Consider the following 22,624-nt stretch of genomic DNA (forward strand, 5'->3'; position numbering starts at 1 on the left):
AGCTAGTACTGGTTATGTGAGTGGGTGCCATGTGGAGGCTGTGTGCAGGTGTGAGTAGTGAGTGACATGTCAGAGCTGGGTGCAAGTACTGTGCCATGTAGGTGTGAGTACTGGGTGCCAGCTATAGGGTGAAGGGGTACAGGTATTGGGTGTCATGTGGCTTTTTGATGCAAGTACTAAGTGCCATATTGAGGCCGGATGTGAGTATTGGGTGCAGGGTGCAAGTACTGGGTGCTTGCTATAGTGGGGGTTACTGGTTGAGTGTAATGAGGGTGCTGAATATTAGTGGGATTGCTGTGGGTGCAGGGGATGAGAGGTCACTGTGGGTACTGCTATGAATGGCATAGTTACTGCTAGGGGAGGTCGAGGTCAGTGTGGTTGATGGGGGAAGGGTAGGTCACTGTGGGTGCTGGGGGGAGAAGTAACTGTGGGTGCTGTGGAAAGTAGAGGTCAGTATGGGTGCTGGAGGAAAGGGAGGTCACTGTGGGTCCTTTGGGGTGGGAGGTCACTATGGGTGCTGCATAGTTGCTGCTAAGGGAGGTAGAGGTCAGTGTGGATGCTGGGGGAAGGGTAGGCCACTGTGGGTGCTGGGAGAAGTCAGTGTGGTTACTGGAGGAGGGAATGGATGCTGGGTGTTTGGAGAAGCCACTGTGAGTGCTGGCAATGGGTGAGGTCACGGTAGGTGCTGCTTTTGGGATGGAAGGTCCCTGTGGGTGCTGCAGGGGACAGGAGGGTAGCCACTGGGGGAGGGAAAAATCACTGTGGGTGCTGGGGGAGGGATAGGTCAGTGTGGGTACTGGGGTAGGCAGGATCACTGCTAGAGCTGGGGAGGGAGAGGTCACTGTGGGTGCTGGGGGAGGGAGAGGTCACTGTGGGTGCTGGGGGAGGGAGAGGTCACTGTGGGTACTGGGGGAGGGAGAGGTCACTGTGGGTGCTGGGGGAGGGAGAGGTCACTGTGGGTGCTGGGGGAGGGAGAGGTCACTGTGGGTGCTGGGGGAGGGAGAGGTCACTGTGGGTGCTGGGGGAGGGAGAGGTCACTGTGGGTGCTGGGGGAGGGAGAGGTCACTGTGGGTGCTGGGGGAGGGAGAGGTCACTGTGGGTGCTGGGGGAGGGAGAGGTCACTATGGGTCCCAGGTGGAGGGAGAGGTCACTGTGGGTGCTGGGTAAGAGAGAGGTCACTGTGGGTGCTAGGTAGAGGGAGAGGTCACTGTGGGTGCTAGGTGAAGGGAGATGTCACTGTGGGTACTGGGTAGGGAGAGGTCAGTATGGGTCCTAGGTAGAGGGAGAGGTCACTGTGAGTGCTAGGGGAGGGAGTGGTCACTGGGTACTAGGTGGAGGGAGAGGTCACTATGGGTGCTGGGGGAGGTAGAGGTCAGTATGGGTCCTAGGTGGAGCGAGAGGTCAGTATGCCACACTAGGATTCCTGTCTGGGCCTCTTCACTTAAAAGTGTCCCAGGCAGGGGTGGAGCGTCCCACAGGCAGGCGGGGCATATCGCGACCGGGGCGGAGCTTATTTTGTGCAGGGAGAGGGGCCTTTTTTGAAGATTTTAAAAAAGGGGTGCCTGGGCACCCAGAGCACCCCCCTGTGCATGTGCCTGACTGTCTACATTGATATAGCTATTAGTGTCTACTGGCTTTAGATAGGTTTTGGTCAAAATCTTATTTTCCTTATATAGTGTGAGATCTAAAAAATTCACTTGTAATTGACTATAATCCCCTGTAAACGTTAAGTTATAACTGTTGACATTAATCCATCCAATAAAAGCATTGAGACTAGCTTTAGTCCCCTGCCAGATGAAAAATGCATCATCTATGAATCTCCTCCAGAGCACCAGGGTGGCTCCGGGGCCCGCCGGGCCAAATAGGTGAAATCGTTCCCAGTGGGCCATATATAGATTCGCAAAAGAGGGAGCAAAGCGTGTCCCCATCGCCGTCCCGGTGCCCTGGAGGAAATACTGACCCTCATAGATGAAATAATTGTGCCTCAAAATAAACCGGATACTGTCAAGAATGAACTCTACTTGATCATCCAGTAAAGAATGGGCTTCTTCCAAGAAGAACTTCACTGTATCAATTCCTTTCTCATGAGGTATCACAGTATACAATGAACTAACGTCCACTGTACAGAGCCAGTAGTCATCAGACCATGTATAATTATTGAGAATCCTGAGAAAATGGCCTGTATCTTTAATATATGTCTGTGTACCTTTAACAATTTCCTGCAGATACAAATCAACATAGTGGGACAGGTGTGAGAACATAGAACCGATCCCTGATATTATCGGTCTCCCCGGTGGGTCAGATAGACCTTTATGTATTTTGGGGAGATGGTAATACACGGGGATCCTGGGGTTATCTGTATATAAGTAAGCATACTCTTCCTCATTGATAATCCCTTTGTGTTTTGCTTCTCCCAAAAGGTTTTTTTAGCCTTTTAAGAAATTTGAGAGTAGGGTCCATATTCAACACCTGATAAGTATCTTTATTGAATAATTGACGTGCTGCTTCCTGATGATACTGCTCTACATCCTGTATGACTACACCCCCTCCCTTGTCTGCGGGCCGTATCACAATAGAGGAATCCTTTTGAAGACTTCTCATCGCCTGCCTCTCAATTGATGTTAAATTATCAATAAATTTGATATTGAGTTTTTTGATATCTTCCAGAACTAAAGTTTCGAAAGTATTCATGGCCTTGCTGGCTTCCTGGACCGGATTAAATTTGGACGTACACTTCAGCCCAGAATGTTTGAAAATGTCCTCCTGCCCCTGACTTGCTGCCGGGCAATCTCCTGTTTTTTTATGAAATATTTCTTTAGGCATAATTTTCTCATGAACTTCTTAATGCCAATAAAGGCCTCGAATTTGTTTAGCGTGTTTCCAGGTGCAAATTTGATACCTCTTGCCAGAACTCCATGTTCTATTGGAGAAAGTTTTTTGTGACTAAGGTTGAAGACCCCTCCTTCTCCCATCGGGATTGGACCTATAGGGGGTTCCCCTATTTTTTACGATTTCTTGGATAACCCCCTCTCCCTCCTCCCCCGTGTCCTGATTTTGACTCTTTCCTTGATATATTGGTCCATCCTTTGCTGTTGCATTTTGTCCGGTGGGTTCTTCCTTTGTTGATATTGTTTGGTTATGCTTCTGGTTTCCCTTTGAAAATTCGGCATCCTGTATTTTAGTGTTGTACGATAATCTAAAAAATGAACATGCGATTTAGGATTGGCTCCCAATGCACTGAATCTATTGGAGGTAGGAAGATTAATTTGTACTATTTTCCCCCCCCCATTTACCACCTGTTCCTCTAAATTCTTGACAATAGGGGCAGGCTCACTATTCCCCACACAGTTTTCAATGTCCACTGGGCCCAATTGTTCTTGCGTTACTAAGGAAGTGATCCCCTGGCTCTGGCCTGACTCACTTGAGATTGACAGTATCCGGTTTATTTTGAGGCACAATTTCATCTATGAGGGTCAGTATTTCCTCCAGGGCACCGGGACGGCGATGGGGACACGGTTTGCTCCCTATTTTGCGAATCTATATATGGCCCACTGGGAACGATTTCACCTATTTGGCCCGGCGGGCCCCGGAGCCACCCTGGTGCTCTGGAGGAGATTCATAGATGATGCATTTTTCATCTGGCAGGGGGCTAGTCTCAATGCTTTTATTGGATGGATTAATGTCAACAGTTATAACTTAACGTTTACAGGGGATTATAGTCAATTACAAGTGAATTTTTTAGATCTCACAGTATATAAGGAAAATTTATAAAATTTTTACCAAAACCTATCTAAAGCCAGTAGACACTAATAGCTATATCAATGTAGACAGTTGTCACCATTTTAGGTGGCTTATGAATATTCCAGGGGGACAGTTTCTCAGGCTTAGGAGGAACTGCTCCAAAATTAGTGACTTTGATGCAGAAGCTGACACACTACAGGGGAGACTTGAACAGAAGGGGTACCCTGAAGATTTAATTGGGAGAGCTAGGGCAAAAGCTAAAATCACGGATAGACAGGATTTATTGGAGGACAGGGGGACACTTAATGATTATAAGGTGCAACAACCGAGTTTGATTATGAAATATTCTTCTCAATCTTCAAGAGTAAAGAATATAGTAGGCAAATATTGGAATATATTAAGGAAAGATTGTGACGTACAACCCCGCAATCTCATCTAATTTACTCCAGTACCATCAGGGATTAATCACCTCCAATGGCCTGTAAGACTGTGAGCAAGTTGACGTTAAAATAGCGGTTGCTGGGTCATCAGGTAATAATGCGACAACGCGCGCCAATCTTGTCTAATCTGACACTGTTACCATTCGGGGAATAGACACATCCGATGGTTTGTAAAAGGGGGAATAGAGTGACGCCAAAGATTGGTCGCACCGCTGCCGGCAAGGTGAAGTATGCGCAGTCACCCACCAATTCCTGTTCCCTTTGCTGCAGTTTACCATAAAGCCTCAGACCCTGAGGGAATCCGGAAGGCAGTCAGAACTGCAGGCAAAGTAACCTTTTGGATTGGTTGGTGAGTCCACACACAGTCCAATTTCGATTGTATATACAATCGATACAATCTGTGCTCTCATATAGAGGCCAGGTCGCTGCCACCAATCCGCAATAAAAGCGTGCGAATGCGCTAATTCTAACTCTAGCTAAATCCTGTAGGAAAAAGGGTTAATTAGACAAACTTTCTAGAGACAGCAAAACTAACAATATTTAATATCAAAACAGTTATGGTAACATGTCTCTCTGAAGATGTGAATTCTTTTGGCGGAGATTTGTTTCAGAACAGCACTTAGACGAACGATTTTTAAATCATTTATTTAAAGAAATAATGCAGAACAAAATATAGCAATAGAAACAAATGGATACAGAAATAATAAGGGTTCAATATAAAAATAATAGCTGATTACAGTCTGAGTAGTTTGTCAAGTTACCGTGTCCTTTGCGGTAAGTCCCACAGAAGATTTAGAGTCCAGTTCTGGAAAGTTCTGTGGAATAGGTACTAATCCTTTTATCATCCTGCCCAAATCCGTGATGGTACAGGATGGCTGGGGTCTCTCTCTCCAGGCTGAGTGTCAGTCAGTTTTAACTCTTTCTCTGCCAGAGGGTGTGGCTGGTAACAAGAGAGGTTTCCACCCTTAACAATCTGACCTCAGGCTGCTGAAGTTCGCCCCTATTGTCTGAGGGACAGAATTGGCAGTTTCTCCAAGTATGCCATAACTCAGCGGATATCTGACATATCATATAAAACCCAACATTTTACATTCCGTCAGCATGCGCTGAACCAATCGATATCAAACTCGCTTGGAGTGCCACCTTCCTTGCCTATGTAATCAATACCTCAGGCTGTGAGATGACTGGGAGATCGATTAATGTCTCAGAAGGTGGGCTGCGCTGGTCGCCTGGCGCCAGGGCCGGATTTGTACTTACCAGTGCCCTAGGCCTGCTGTCACCAAGCGCCCCCCCCCCCCACCACCACCACCAAAAAACATTCTGGCCAACTATCTGACTAGCGATCACTGGTTTGAATGGGCCCATTTCAGTTGTGCTGCTGTGCCCCTCATTGAACAAAGAATCAGTGGATGCTCTGTCCTCTCACGATGGAAATTTGCGCTCCTGCCCTAATGTGCACAGCAGCCGATAGTGTTCTGGGCATGCATACTTGAGAAATTACGGTGATGTATGATCGGTACTTGTCAAGAATGCATAATACTATACTGGCCTCGGTTGCTGTGCACATCTGGGCAGGAGCAGGATATTCTTTCTCTCTCTCTCTCTCTCTCTCTCTCTCTCTCTCTCTCTCTCTCTCTCTCTCTCTCTCTCTCTCTCTCTCTCCCCACACTACATGCTAAAGCTGGCCTAGCATAAACCATACTACCATTATGATCATTTCGATAGAAAAAGTTGCATGATTAAGGATTTGTACTTTTTGAAAAGCATGCTTATATACCATAGCTGGGATTTGAACCCAGGACGCAGTGTGTAGTAGGTATCTGTCTTAACCTCTAGACCATGACCCACACTACATGCTAAAGCTGGCCTAGCATAAACCATACTACCATTATGATCAATTCGATAGAAAAAGTTGCATGATTAAGGATTTGTACTTTTTGAAAAGCATGCTTATATACCATAGCTGGGATTTGAACCCAGGACGCAGTGTGTAGTAGGTATCTGTCTTACCCACTAGACCATCAACCACACTCAGGGCCAGGCTGAGGCAGAGGCTGGAGAGGCTGCAGCCTCAGGGCGCAGTGTAGGAGGGGGTGCACAATTCATTCAGCTGTCATTCCCAATTGTGTTTGAAGCAGAAAGAAATAAGAAAAGGTGATACATGTCAGTGACTGCAAGCCAGATAAGTAGAGATTAAGGTGTTTGGGGGGGGGGGGTGGTTGGGGGCCCTGGGGCACCTCTTAGTGTAATAGCAATCAGTGTGTGACAGCTGGGGTGGGAGGGATGGGGGAGCGCACTTTGCTGTCTCAGCCGTGGGTGCTGAAGGACCTTGTCCCACCTCTGACCACACTACATGCTAAAGCCTGGCCCTGAGTGTGGTTGATGGTCTAGTGGGTAAGACAGATACCTACTACCATGCAGTGTGGTTCATGGTCTAGAGGGTAAGACAGATACCTACTACCCACTGTGTCCTGGGTTCAAATCCCAGCTATGGTATATAAGCATGCTTTTCAAAAAGTACAAATCCTTAATCATGCAACTTTTTCTATCGAATTGATCATAATGGTAGTATGGGAGGAGGAGGAGGAGGGAGAGAGAGAGAGAGAGAGTTTAAAATTTTTCCGACGGAATTCCGTATAAGTCGGAATTCCGCGGAACAGCCCTGGAATACGGTCGGAATGAAACGGTAACGGAATTTCTGTATGAAGGAATGCGGAATAGTCCCGGAAACGGAAATGGGCTCTTCCGACCATGCCTGTTAGACACAGATGTAGAAGAATTCGAAAGGCTCTCTAAATACATACAGGGTGCATTTCTCTGTTTTCCTTCTGTCCTGTGCAAGAGTTCAGCTCCACTTTAAAGCATCTGAATGACATTTATTTATATTTGCTGAAAAATCTCTTTTGAATGCTGAATGTACATAATAATAACATATTGGCAGTATACAGCAACAAAGTATGAAGAAGGCTTATTAGCAGAAAGATTACTCTTTTTCTTTTAAGCCAATAAATGGTATCATCCTGATTCAAAACTCTCTGCTTTTGCTGATGGCTAAGATGGTAGAATGCTCTAATGCTACAGGAAAGCAGAAGGATGCCAAATCATACACACTAGCATAGAGGTAGTAACAGCTTAGGTGACAGTGACAGTTTAGCAATGAAAGGGAAGCATACAGCATTTTTATTCCAGGCTGCAGCAGTTCTCATAGATGGTCGGAGCTAACGGACAGAAAATGAGTCAGGAAAGAGTTAACTTAAGCAAAGACGAGATCACTGGCTAGGAAGAAAAAAAAGCAATACATTACGGCTAGATAAGAAAGTGTAATTTACAACTGCTGGGGTCAGTGTCACAGCTGTAAAAAAGAAGGCAAAGAAACTAGCAGAAATGTTTGTGAATGCCTGCATTAGAACTCAGCGGAACTTAGTTTTATCTGCTTTGTAATGTATTTCTCACATCCACTTGTACTGTATGTTGATCATAATTGGATCATCAGGTGACAGTTATGATTGATCCTGATTGTTATAACACATCAGGAAGTGAGAGGTGCAGGGATTGGGGAACTCTGGAATTCAGCTATTAGTGCAGAGCAGGGCGCTGGATGGCTGCGCTGCGGGAACAGAGGAGATGATTTACTTTGACATATGACCTCTTCTCTCTCCAAGTCCTGCCGCCCTTCTGATCTTATCTGATTTTATCGCCCTAGGCCGTGGCCTTTGCAGAAATCCGTGCCTGCCTGGCGCACTGTGAGTTGTGGACTGCTGGGCCCAAACGGTTACGCAATATCCATCGAATTATGGACTAATATGAAGTGAGATCTCAAAAGCTCATTAAGCCAGGGACATGTCTCTGGGTATTCTCCGGACAGGCAGGAATGTCACCTAATGATTTTACGATGCGTTCCTGTATCCTGCTTCTTATCAGCAGTTCCTTGTAGTAGATCTGTGAGCTATGTGAATGCCTGGGTTTTTTTGGGTTTTATTGGGGATCTTCAGGAAGTGTAGACAAGCACTCACATTCCCCCAGTGCAGGGGTAGTGAGATGGAAAAACACTCGATTTCTAAAAACAGGCTAATGAATTTAAAGGGGCTCTCCAGATCATAGTTTGAGCGCATTTACATGCGCTTGCCGCAATGGCGTTCGCGAAATCGTGACAAAGATCCCCTACTGTTGCCTATACTGTCGGAACACCCCAGAATGATCTTCAGGAAGTTCCAAAACTTGGGTAACATACTGGCCCCTACTGTAAAATCACAGTCAAGAAGGAAGCAAGATGGTTATTTCAAAAGATGTGGATTTTGCAGAGCGTGTAGGGAATCCAATTCACCAATAGAAAGGATTTATGAAATTACCTCCACATCCAGCCAGGAGTCCTTTAGTATTAAAGACATTACGAATTGTGACTCTAAGGGGGTAATATACGTTTTGATTTGTCCATGTTTAAAACACTATGTGGGAAGGACCAAATGCCCCCTTAAAGAAAGACTCAGTGAACACTGCACTAATATAAAAAAAGGATTCAAGAAACATCCTTTATCAGCACACTATAAGATGGAGCATGGATGTTCCTTTAAGGGAACAAAATTGTGTGCGATAGAACAGGTTACTAAGCCTTGGAGAGGTGGAGATTATTTACTAGAAATGTCTCGGCGAGAAACAATGTGGATTTATAACCTTAACACCTTGATTCCACATGGACTAAATAAAGATTTGGATCTTTACGCTTTTGAATAAAATTAACAGCGCAGCAAAGGCTTCAAAAAGCCAGCCTCGGATTCCCCCAGCAGCCTAGCTTTGAGAAAGGGGGGCGTGCCTCCCGAAACGTCAGCGGTGGCTGCCTTTGTGACGTCACACATTACAGGGGAAGGAGGTTAGCTGGAGCTACGCGGCTACACACAACAGCCGTGAAGATGGAAGTTTTGACCAGCACTAGGTCGTTACCATCCGGACTTCCTCCGTCCTCTAGGGGAGCCGGGCAAACCTGCCCGACGTGTTCCTTCCGTCTAGTCTCTCTCACCCTGCCCCCGGCCGGGGCGGATGAGATTGAGCGGCTCCCGCGAAGACCATTGCAGTGCTTTTTGGAAACCTCACACGGGTGAGATTGTTCCAACTACTTACCTACGTTTTCATGCTGATTCCATCTTGGCATATAAGGAACCTCGTTAATTATCATTTACCAGGGGATCAATTTACTTCACCTCTATAGTGTCATTTGTGACTGTTACATTTCCTTCATGCTCTCGGGCCTTCATATAGGAATTGGAAACTGCCAATGTGCTATCATGTGCAACTTTTTTGCTACTCAATCTAGTGCACTTATCCTTTTTTAATATATGTACATATATTGCATTTAGTATGTTTATTCAATTTTATTTAATTTTATTGTTTGCTATTTGCACAGCTATCAGAGGGTATTAACAACCCATAGCTTCTCATCAACTTCTGTCAACTTCTGTTGATTTCTAATGATAATCAATTAAAATATTTTTAGCATTCCATAGTAGCGCAATCTGTTACTTGATATTGCATTTTTTAGTAGGGGATTGGGATCCTTCAACAGTATCTGCAGCTACAGGTGTAGGCGCAGTGCTATCATATATATATACATTTTTCTTTTTAAAAAACAGACAGGCTTTATTGAAAAAATTCTAACATATACAGCAATAGAAAATTTCCCTAAGGCCCCGTTCACACTTGCGTTTTTGCAAAAAACGGAACGGATGTCCGGATCCGTTCCATGCGCATCCGGACCGGATGCGTACGGTTGCACTCCGGATCCGGTCCGTTTGCATCCGATTTTTCATCAGTTACGGATCCGGTTGATATCCGGATCCGTTTTTTAAAGAGATAACAGACTATATAAATTCTTGGGGTCTGGGAGGTCTGCAGAAGCCCTGGGGTCATTGTTGGAGACAGATTGGCCAGATTTGCAAAGCCAGACTTGCTAGGGTTAATAACTTGGTGTTTGAGCACGCATAAATTATCTCATGGAAAGCATTTTATTGTTGGAGACAGCCTGACGTGTGGAGACTATCCTTGGATATAGAGACTGCTGTTTGGACCATGGATCAAGAGTTTTTGTACTCATTTTACCTGGGAATTGTCTCCTTTTTGATCTTTACGTATTATTATGTGGGAAGAAGGCGTGCTCCTCGCAGGAGATGGTGGGTGCACCCTCTACTAGCGAGGAGGCAGAGGAAGGGAGACTTCCAGAGCCTCTACCGGGACCTGAGGCGACACCCAGAGAAGTTCTACAGCTATACCCGGATGTCCATACCCCTGTAAGTATCCAGACCTAAACACACCACCAAGCACCATCCCTAAACACCCCACCCTCACAACACCTCACCCCTGTTTACCTAGCTAAACACCCCACCCTCAGCCCCACAACACCTCACCCCTGTATACCTAGCTAAACACCACCCCCTCCCTCCACAAAACACCTAAACCCCTCAACACACCTCCACCATGCTCCACCCAACACCTTGTCCCACAGCAAATTTTACAACTTCTTCCTTTCCATCTCCTAGGTTTGATACCCTCTTGGAGATGGTGAAGGATGACCTAAGGAAGAAGGATACCAGGTTCAGGAGAGCAGTCACACCACAAGAACAACTATTGATCACGCTTAGGTACATAAAAACTGTTTTTTTTTTTATTTGAAGATAAACAACTTTTCAACATGAAAACATTCTTCCAATATGGAAGACTAAACATAAATAACAGTTCAATGGTACAATAGCATGGTCATGGACAATAGTTGTGTGTGTATATAGACTCCCTTGGGCATGGCCTTCAAATCCTGGGATACAGGAAAGTCAACATGACATGGCAAGGCCTATGTGTACTTTGAACCATGCCATGTCATGTTGTAAAAGGTTTCCTGCTTCACAGAATCAGAAGGTCATGTCCAAGTGAGTGCGGTTGTGCATCGGACCAGTCTTGGTCCATTGTGGTCTGCCAAAAAAAATAAATTGAGATACATTTACAAGTGCTAATTATCAGTGCAATATGGCCACCAAGGCCAACAAGAAATAGTGCAGTAATGGTGCTAAATTTAAAAAAAACAAACATGCAAATGGGCCACTAGGCCAACTTTTAAACAACATCATCGTAGTGCCTTGAGGGGGACACTAGGCCCTATGTAGATAAGGAAATACAAAACATAACTACTTGGACATGGTAATCTGAAGCTGGGATGAAGGGAAAAGTCTTGGCTTAGCCCTGTCCTGGTCTCCTTCATCCCAGGTTCCAGCCATGTCCAAGGGTGAGGAACAAGAACAACCAACTTTGTGTGGCACAGGTGCAGGACATAGCTTGTGCAAAGGTGCAGGGCATAGCTGCCCTAAAGGCACACTTGTGACCCAGGTATAGTGTTTTTCTGGGACACCAGGCCCTAAATGTAAGCACTTAAAAACTATTTAGACATGGTCCTCTGAGCCTTGGATGAAGGAGACAGGGCAGGGAATGGCTTGGCTAGCCCTGTCCTGGTCTCCTTCATCAAACACAAAAAATTGCTGACTCCCAGCTAGAGCAATGTCCTGCCTCTATCTGGCCAGCAGACGCCAGTCAGCCAATCAGGTGTACTGTCATACACCCTTTGCCTGCTGTACCAAATTTAGCAGGAATTGCATAAATTAGCATTCAGGTGGGAGGCTTCGGTTGGACGCAATCGTGGATTGCATCGTTTACAGGGATGCCCCATGTAGGCACATCTCACACAAGGTCCCCTCCCTAACCACTCACCTGTCAACTGCATCCTGGAAGCTGCAAAAAAGAAATTTAAAATCACAAACACTGGTTCGCACGACAGCTGGGGGGCCCCAGGTCTCTCTCACTCATTCGGGTCCCCAAACCACCATGTGATACCCAGAGGGAAGTGTGAGCAAGTCCTGGAGGTGAGAGGTCCATGACTTGCTCACACTTCCCTCTTGGTATCGCATGGTGGTTTGGGGGCCCCAGTGAGTGAGAGAGACCTGGGGCCCCCGGCTGTCGTGCAAACCAGTGTTTCTGGTCTCCTTCATCCAAGGTTCGAAAGGTTGAGGGCCATGTCCGAGGGTGAGAAACCAGAACAACCTGTTAAGAAGCGCGGAAGAGCCGCCGCCATGAGGCAGCAGGAGGCGGCTCTTTCCGCGCATACTGGGGCAGAGCACGGGGAGGCAGCCGCCTCCTCTCAGCGTGAGGCTGTTGTCTCCGTGCAAGGCATGGCGGTGCGCGGAGAAACCGCCGCGTTGGACTCGGCGGTTAGCGCACATGGCCCCACTGCAGAGACTCCGCAGAACGGTGTTTGTGTGGCTGGGACACGTAGTCCCTCCAGGTTCAGAGTGACGCATGAGCACTCAGGCAGGAATTATATGACAGCCAGAGGTAGTCAGCTGACCAGGCTCCACTCCTCATTGGTCCAGCACTTAGGGAGGTGCTGGAGGGATCCTTGGGGATATATACGGGAGCCTGGTCATTTCTCCAGTGTCTGGCGTTGCAATCACATATGTGGGAGCACTCAGACCCTTAGTCAGATCCTTAAGTGTGCCGGGACCAGCTGGAGCTGTAATCCTACACTTAGCTAGATTCTGTTGATAGCTTAAAGTACTAGTTTGATTGTGATTATCTGTTATGACCTCTTGCCTGCTTGACTATCCTCCTGAACGCTGATATTGTACCTCGATATTTCTGATACTCTGTTGCCGAACCCCGGCTCGTCCTTAGACTCTGTTTCTGCCTCCTGATCTTGTACCTCAATATTTCTGATACCCTGTTGCCGAACCCTGCCTGTACCTTAGACTCCGCCTCTGCCTACTGTATCTGTACCTTATCTGTCCGTGTGTTTACAACCTGGCTTGTCCGACCTCAAGAACCGACCTTACTGTTGGAGGCGGTTCCCCGTCCTGTCAGTGACACTTCCTCCAGAGTGTCACTCTCAGACGAACCTTCCTACTCTTTCAGCCTGACTCCTCCCGCCTTGGAGAGTTCAGGTCTTCGGAAGGAATCTGTGTAGTACTCCTTACTACACTGAGGCCTAGTCCTCTAAGTGTTACTGTTACACCAAACACTCCTCTCAGGTGAACAGAGGTTAGCTGGTATATCAGATTATCGGTGATACTGCAGATCACTTATAATCTGGTATATTTCTGTATTCCCGGTGATACTGCAGATCACCGGTAATCAGATCCTCTCTGTGCTTCACCAATCGTTACACAACCGACTTTGTGCGGCACAGGTGCAGGACATAGCTTGTGCAAAGGTGAAGGGCATAGCTGCCCTAAAGGCACACTTGTGACCCAGGTATAGTGTCTTTAGGGGACACCAGGCCCTAAATGTAAGCACTTAAAAACATAACTATTTGGACATGGTCCTCTGAGCCTTGGATGAAGGAGACAGGGCAGGGAAAGGCTTGGCTAGCCCTGTCCTGGTCTCCTTCATCCAAGGTTCGAAAGGTTGAGGGCCATGTCCGAGGGTGAGGAACAAGAACAACCAACTTTGTGTGGTACAGGTGCAGGACATAGCTTGTGTAAAGGTGCAGGGCATAGCTGCCCTAAAGGCACACTTGTGACCCAGGTATAGTGTCTTTCGGGGACACCAGGCCCTAAATGTAAGCACTTAAAAAACCTAAGTTCTTGGACATGGTCCTCTAAACCCCTATGAATCTTGGATGAAGGAGTCAGGGCATGGAAAAGGCTTGGCTAAAGCCCTGTCCTGGTCTCCTTCATCCAAGGTTCAGAGGGGTTCAGAGGACCATGTCCAGGAACAAGAGGAAAGTTGGAGCACAGCTGCAGAGGCACAAAAGACCAAAACGTTTGTTAGATATCCTGTAGGACATAGCCCTCAAAACTGTGGAATCGATGTAGGAGGACGGGAATGGAAAGACAAAAGCAGAAGCCATATAGTCATTGGTATTTTCAGGTTTTGAAGGCTATGTCCTAGGGAGATAATGAAGAGATGATTCAAATGTTTGGGTCGACAGCACTTGTTGGGAAAATGCTAGATGGTGGCTGGAAATCAGGACTGTCTTGGGTGCTGGTCGTGGAAGTGCTGGACCCTGACAACAGCAGTGTAAAAGGAACTCCTCTGTAGCCAGTGTATGACTGTGAGGAAGATTGCCAGTGGAGCGATGGAGGTTGGGAAGGTCTGAATGATGCCAGTTGGATCAATGGTGTCTCCATATGCTGTTTGATAGCATCCAGCAAACTAGTGTGGCATGCCATCATATTGTGACTTGGCACCTTCTCCAAAAAGGGTAGGAGGGACATGACAGTATGGAATGCCGGGTGTGCCTGCAGTTTCATCATTTCACTAGTTTGATGATGCATCTGTTGCATCATCTGCTGCAGCTGTGCCACTGCTTGGTGATGTTCCGTGCACAGCTGATCGAACTGTGCCCTGTGTACTTCGTGCATCATTGTATACTCCTCTTGGTAATGACCGTGCACAGCCCATAGCTGTAGGGAATCAATGTGTTGCCTGTATTGTTTGATTAAATGTCCCCTGTCCCCATCCTGCAGCTGCCTGGTGATAAGGGCCTCATGGCTTTTTAAAATGCCCAAAAGTCCAGACACCACACCAGACATTTCAGCCTCAGTCTCCCTTCGGGTTGGGGTGGCGCCAGGGGGCACTCGACACCTCACTTGGGGGGTGTAACGATTGTGGAATTATCTCCGTGATCAGCGCACAAGACGTGCGCTGACATTGCGGAAATCCTCCACAAGCGTATAATTTGAGGGAACCCAGCAAAAGGTGCAATGCACCTGTAGAGGGAAATTCCTGTCGGCAGGTGGAGCTGTGGAGTTCAGAGGAACAGCTCCTCTGCCCTGCCACAGACGCCAGACAGGAATTGCACGAAGGGAAGAAACGCAGGGCAAGATGGCCCCGAAAGAGAGAGATCAAAGCGACAGAGGGTATGTGTGTCCACCAATCTAGTCGCCACCCTGCGACGATGAACACACAACCAGGAAGATAAGGTGAGAAGGCAATCGCCAGAGATGGCGGTTGCTAACAGCGACACAAGACCGAATAAGCACAGATGAGGAATGTATGTATGTCCACCAATCTAGCCGCCAACCTGCGACGGCGGACACACAACAGAGGAAACCAAGTGAGAACGCAATCGCAAGAGAAGCGATTGCGAAAGAGAATGAGCACAGGGATAGAATGTATGTATGTGCCCCAATTTAGTCACCAACCCGCGACAGTGCACACACAACAGCAGATATGAAGTAGGAACGCAATCGCGAGAGAGGCGATTGCCAGAGGTGACACAAGGCTACAGCAAGGCAGAGCACGAGAGTAGCAAAGGCACAGCAAATCATACAATGAGAAGATAAGGAAAATAACAAACGCTAACTAAACGCGAACACCGCACTCATTCGCAACAGCGAACGCGTTTTCTGTGCGGTCTCTGCGTGTTAAGCACAACAGAGACAAGCACGCCTAACTAACCACCGACAGACAAACATGAAACAGAGGACGCGAGCGCTTGCTTAACGGTTACCTCACCGAGCCTCCAGCAAGCGCTCGTAGCAGACAAGACAGGTACACAAAAACAGGGATAAGTGCGAGATACAATCCACTGCTCTTTCCGCCAGAGCGAGTGCGACCCAAGTAAGGCAACAGAGTTAGCAGGATCCACTGCTCTTACCGTCAGAGCAATTGCGATCCAAGTATAGCAAGAGAGTTGCAGATCAGAAGGATCCACAGCCGATAACTGCTAGAGGCTAGTGTGATCCAAGCACGACAGACAGACAGAACAGGCAATACAAATAATACAATCCTGACTGCTCTAGCAAGAATGCCTAGTGCAGTCCCAGGAATTACTCTAAGCTAATCTTCAAACAATAAGCAAGGCTGACACTACAGGAGTGTTTCACAGGACAAACCCTTATGACCAGCGACGTACTGTGGAATCACATGGTATATATAGGAGCAAGCCTACAAAGGATGTGGCTAGGCAATTTGCATGACAAACGTATGCAAATCCCTCAGCAGCAGCAAGCTGCAAAACTGACAAAAGGTCTCTTTTCCAGAGACCTGCAGAATGCAGACCTGAACAGTGGTCAAAAAGCTGCCTGCCTGCGCAGGCAGCTGAGCGGATTATTACAGTAAAAAAGCTGCCTGCCTGCGCAGGCAGCTGAGCGGATCATTACAGGGGGTAGGTTAATCACCCCGGCCTCTGCGTTGCGTTGGCATTGCCCTGCGTGGCTGTGGTTGAAGAGACTCTGCCGTTTCTTGGACAGCTTTATCACTAGGTCCTGGCACCTCTACATCTTGGATGTCTTCCCCCATGTCCAGATAAATTGGTTGATTCTCTTCCAAAAGATCTAGCACGTCGGTGCTAGACGACCTCCTCCTTCTGAGTGTTGGGACGTACATGCTATCCAACACCTCTTCATCGATCTCCTCCTCGCTGGAGTACTGTGCCGCAGGTTGCTCTTGCTCCTCCTCAAAATTGTCTTGAGTCCTGTAGATAATAAAAACAATATTATTGGTTTAACAACCGACATCATATACAATGTTTTGTCAATACATGGTCAAAGTCATGGTAGTCGTCGGTCAACATCATATACAATGCCTTCTCAGTTCATGGTCATCATAGTGGTACTTACTCTCTCGGTTCCACACTTGAACGTAGGAATGACAACTGTTGAGCATATTGGTAATCTTTGCGTTAGGAGGCCCCACTTCCGCTTCTTTCTTCCTTGCCTTTGAGCCGTAGAAATTTCACATAGGTGTCCCTGATACTACGCCATCGAACTTTGTACTTTTCACCTGCAAAGACATAAAAAAATGATTTTGATTATTTCTCTTGTAGGTACATCACAACTGGACAAACTTATGCATCGCTACATGTCACTTTTCGCATTGGGAAGAGCACGGTGGCAGGCATCGTCGTGAGGACCTCAAGAATCCTTTGGAGAAGACTGAGGGCCACATATATGCCAGTGCCAGACACCCAGAAATGGGAGGGGATCGCCAAGGGCTTCTGGACCCAGTGCAAGTTTCCCAATTGTGTTGGCGTGCTGGATGGCAAACACATCCGGATTCAGAAACCCTCAAAGAGTGGCAGCCATTATTTCAACTATAAAAAATACTTCAGCATTGTGCTAATGGCAGTGGCGGATGCGGACTATAAGTTTGTCTACGTGGATGTGGGGTCGTACGGAAGGTCCAATGACTCTGGAATCTTCCAACGTAAGGCCCTTTACCAGCAAATGGAGGAAGGCAGACTGCATCTCCCCGGTAACAGACCCTGGCCTGGGACAAGGGCACCGACCTACCCCTATGTGTTTGTGGGGGATGAGGCCTTCGCCTTGTCCAGCCATGTGATGCAGCCATACCCAGACAGGGGCCTTGATGCCAGGCAGCTCCACTTCAACGCTCGGTTGAGCCGTGCAAGAAGAATGGTGGAATGCACATTTGGGATCCTGGTGTCAAAGTGGAGGGTGTTCCACACGACGATGCTGTTGAAACCAGCCAACTCAGTCGACGTGGTGAAGGCAGCGTGCATCCTCCATAACGTTGTGCGCCAGGAGGAAAAGGACACTCCAGAACCCCCAAATGTGCTTCCACTACTACCGATGAGGAGGTATGCCACCAGGCCAAGGACAGTGTCCCTCCGCAACAGGGACCAAATGAAAGATTATTTCCAGACCCGGCCAGGACGAGCCTGAATACTTTTTTTGTTTTTACCGTTTGTTATATTTCTTTGTTTTTAACGTTTGTTAGTTATAAAATGTTAAAATTTGTAATAAAAATGTTTGTTTTTACCGTTTGTTGTTAGTTACAAAGTTATAAAATTAAAAAATGTGTAATAAATGTTGTTTTAACTTTTCAATGGGCAATCTGGATGTTGTATGTGCGCAGAGCATGCGTGTCTAGGCCACAGGATTGCACTTGCGGCCCAGACACGCATGCTACAAGGGTGTGGCATGGCAACAGGTGGACAACAGGTGGGTGGGCCATGGCACAGGTGGGTGGGCCACAGGTGGCAGGGAAACAGGTGGCAGGGCAACAGGTGGGTGGGCCATGGCACAGGTGGCAGGGCCACGGCACAGGTGGCAGGGCCATGGCACAGGTGGCAGGGCCACGGCACAGGTGGCAGGGCCACAGGTGGGTGGGCCACAGGTGGCAAGGCAACAGGTGGCAGGGCCACAGGTGGGTGGGCAACAGGTGGGTGGGCCATGGCACAGGTGGGTGAGCCATGGCACAGGTGGGTTGGCCAACAGGTGGCAGGGCCACAGCACAGGTGGCAGGGCCACGGCACAGGTGGGTGGGCCACAGGTGGCAAGGCAAAAGGTGGCAGGGCCACAGGTGGGTGGGCAACAGGTGGGTGGGTGGTCCATGGCACAGGTGGGTGGGCCAAAAGGTGGCAGGGCCATGGCACAGGTGGCAGGGCAACAGGTGGGTGGGCCACAGGTGGCAAGGCAACAGGTGGCAGGGCCACAGGTGGGTGGGCAACAGGTGGGTGGGTGGTCCATGGCACAGGTGGGTGGGCCAACAGGTGGCAGGGCCACGGCACAGGTGGCAGGGCCACAGGTGAGTGGGCAACAGGTGGGGGGGTCCATGGCACAGGTGGGTAGGCCAACTGGTGGCAGGGCTATGGCACAGGTGGCAGGGTCACAGGTGGCAAGGCAACAGGTGGCAGGGCCACAGGTGGGTGGGCAACAGGTGGGTGGGCCATGGCACAGGTGGGTGGGCCAACAGGTGGCAGGGCCATGGCACAGGTGGCAGGGCCACGGCACAGGTGGGTGGACCACAGGTGGGTGGGCAACAGGTGGCAAGGCAACAGGTGGCAGGGCCACAGGGGGGTGGGCAACAGGTGGGAACAACACTTGTAGTCAACATACCCTCTTGCATTTTATTTTTGCAGTTCAGGTCATCAAACCGCTCAACGTACGACTTGGCTATCTTTAGTGTTGGGCGAACATCTAGATGTTCGGGTTCGGGCCGAACAGGCCGAACATGGCCGCGATGTTTGGGTGTTCGACCCGAACTCCGAACATAATGGAAGTCAATGGGGACCCGAACTTTTGTGCTTTGTAAAGCCTCCTTACATGCTACATACCCCAAATTTACAGGGTATGTGCACCTTGGGAGTGGGTACAAGAGGAAAAAAAAATTTAGCAAAAAGAGCTTATAGTTTTTGAGAAAATCGATTTTAAAGTTTCAAAGGGAAAACTGTCTTTTAAATGCGGGAAATGTCTGTTTTCTTTGCACAGGTAACATGCTTTTTGTCGGCATGCAGTCATAAATGTAATACATATAAGAGGTTCCAGGAAAAGGGACCGGTAACGCTAACCTAGCAGCAGCACACGTGATGGAACAGGAGGAGGGTGGCGCAGGAGGAGAAGGCCACGCTTTGAGACACAACAACCCAGGCCTTGCATGAGGACAAGAAGCGTGCGGATAGCAATTTTCATTTTGTCGCCATGCAGTCATAAATGTAATACAGATGAGAGGTTCAATAAACAGGGACCGGAAACGCTAACCCATCACAGATGTTCATTGTTCATGTTACTTGGTTGGGGTCCGGGAGTGTTGCGTAGTCGTTTCCAATCCAGGATTGATTCATTTTAATTTGAGTCAGACGGTCTGCATTTTCTGTGGAGAGGCGGATACGCCGCCGATCTGTGACGATGCCTCCGGCAGCACTGAAACAGCGTTCCGACATAACGCTGGCTGCCGGGCAAGCCAGCACCTCTATTGCGTACATTGCCAGTTTGTGCCAGGTGTCTAGCTTCGATACCCAATAGTTGAAGGGTGCAGATGGATTGTTCAACACAGCTACGCCATCTGACATGTAGTCCTTGACCATCTTCTCCAGGCGATCGGTGTTGGAGGTGGATCTGCACGCTTGCTGTTCTGTGTGCTGCTGCATGGGTGTCAGAAAATTTTCCCACTCCAAGGACACTGCCGATACCATTCCCTTTTGGGCACTAGCTGCGGCTTGTGTTGTTTGCTGCCCTCCTGGTCGTCCTGGGTTTGCGGAAGTCAGTCTGTCGGCGTACAACTGGCTAGAGGAGGGGGAGGATGTCAATCTCCTCTCTAAAGTCTCCACAAGGGCCTGCTGGTATTCTTCCATTTTGACCTGTCTGGCTCTTTCTTCAAGCAGTTTTGGAACATTGTGTTTGTACCGTGGATCCAGAAGGGTATAAACCCAGTAATTAGTGTTGTCCAGAATGCGCACAATGCGTGGGTCGCGTTCAATGCAGTCCTAGGCGGAAGAGGTCATAGCCTAGGGTCACAAAACCTGTTTATTTGGGCAATTTCAATGGTGGCGAGTCTGACGTACATAAATCGCAGCAATGGACGTTAGCAACGTCTGAATCTCACAAAATGTCTCATGCAGGTAGAAGACATATTGTTAGACTTGGGCTCCAAAGATGGGTTCCCTACATCTCTGCAAACCAGAGTTACAGGGCTCCAAATTTGGTAAAATCACCCATAGGCTTTCATTGGGCCTCCTATTTACAGTTCCAAAATCTCACATCTTTTCAAAGGGCAATTACTCAGCAGTGGCAAATTTTCTAGCATTGTAGGGACCCTTAGGGGGAACATGACTGGTGAGTTTCGGGCCCCTAGGCCAAAGAGGTCATAGCCTAGGGTCACAAAAACCTGTTTATTTGGGCTATTTCAATGGTAGTGATGGTGACGTACATAAATCTCAGCCATGGCCGTTAGCAACGTCTGAATCTCACGAAATGTCTCATGCAGATAGAAGACATATTGTTAGACTTGGATTCCAAAGATGGGGTCCCTACATCTCTGCAAACCAGAGTTACAGGGGTCCAAAATTGGTAAAATCCCCCATAGGCTTTCATTGGGCCTCCTATTTACCGTTCCAAAATCTCACACCATTTCAAAGGGCAATGGCTCAGCAGTGGCAAAACTCACCAGTCATGATCCCCCTAAGGGTCCCTACAATGCTAGAAAATTTGGTACTGCTGAGCCATTGCCCTTTGAAAAGATGTGAGATTTTGGAAAGTGAAATAGGGAGCCAATGAAATCCTATGGGGGATTTTACCAATTTTGGACCCCTGTAACTCTGGTTTGCAGAGATGTAGGGACCCCATCTTTGGAATCCAAGTCTAACAATATGTCTTCTACCTGCATGAGACATTTCGTGAGATTCAGACTTTGCTAACGGCCATTGCTGCGATTTATGTACGTCACCATCACTACCATTGAAATAGCCCCAATAAACAGGTTTTTGTGACCCTAGGCTATGACCTCTTCGGCCTAGGGGCCCGAAACTCACCAGTCATGTTCCCCCTAAGGGTCCCTACAATGCTAGAAAATTTGGTACTGCTGAGCCATTGCCCTTTGAAAAGATGTGAGATTTTGGAAAGTGAAATAGGGAGCCAATGAAATCCTATGGGGGATTTTACCAATTTTGGACCCCTGTAACTCTGGTTTGCAGAGATGTAGGGACCCCATCTTTGGAATCCAAGTCTAACAATATGTCTTCTACCTGCATGAGACATTTCGTGAGATTCAGACTTTGCTAACGGCCATTGCTGCGATTTATGTACGTCACCATCACTACCATTGAAATAGCCCCAATAAACAGGTTTTTGTGACCCTAGGCTATGACCTCTTTGGCCTAGGGGCCCGAAACTCACCAGTCATGTTCCCCCTAAGGGTCCCTACAATGCTAGAAAATTTGCCACTGCTGAGTAATTGCCCTTTGAAAAGATGTGAGATTTTGGAACTGTAAATAGGAGGCCCAATGAAAGCCTATGGGGGATTTTACCAAATTTGGAGCCCTGTAACTCTGGTTTGCAGAGATGTAGGGAACCCATCTTTGGAGCCCAAGTCTAACAATATGTCTTCTACCTGCATGAGACATTTCGTGAGATTCAGACGTTGCTAACGGCCATTGCTGCGATTTATGTACGTCAGACTCGCCACCATTGAAATTGCCCAATAAACAGGTTTTGTGACCCTAGGCTATGACCTCTTCGGCCTAGGACTGCATTGAACGCGACCCACGCATTGTGCGCATTCTGGACAACACCAATTACTGGGTTTATACCCTTCTGGATCCACGGTACAAACACAATGTTCCAAAACTGCTTGAAGAAAGAGCCAGACAGGTCAAAATGGAAGAATACCAGCAGGCCCTTGTGGAGACTTTAGAGAGGAGATTGACATCCTCCCCCTCCTCTAGCCAGTTGTACGCCGACAGACTGACTTCCGCAAACCCAGGACGACCAGGAGGGCAGCAAACAACACAAGCCGCAGCTAGTGCCCAAAAGGGAATGGTATCGGCAGTGTCCTTGGAGTGGGAAAATTTTCTGACACCCATGCAGCAGCACACAGAACAGCAAGCGTGCAGATCCACCTCCAACACCGATCGCCTGGAGAAGATGGTCAAGGACTACATGTCAGATGGCGTAGCTGTGTTGAACAATCCATCTGCACCCTTCAACTATTGGGTATCGAAGCTAGACACC

Source organism: Hyperolius riggenbachi, chromosome 7 (assembly GCF_040937935.1).
Source record: "Hyperolius riggenbachi isolate aHypRig1 chromosome 7, aHypRig1.pri, whole genome shotgun sequence".
NCBI classification, from domain to species: Eukaryota; Metazoa; Chordata; class Amphibia; order Anura; family Hyperoliidae; genus Hyperolius; species Hyperolius riggenbachi.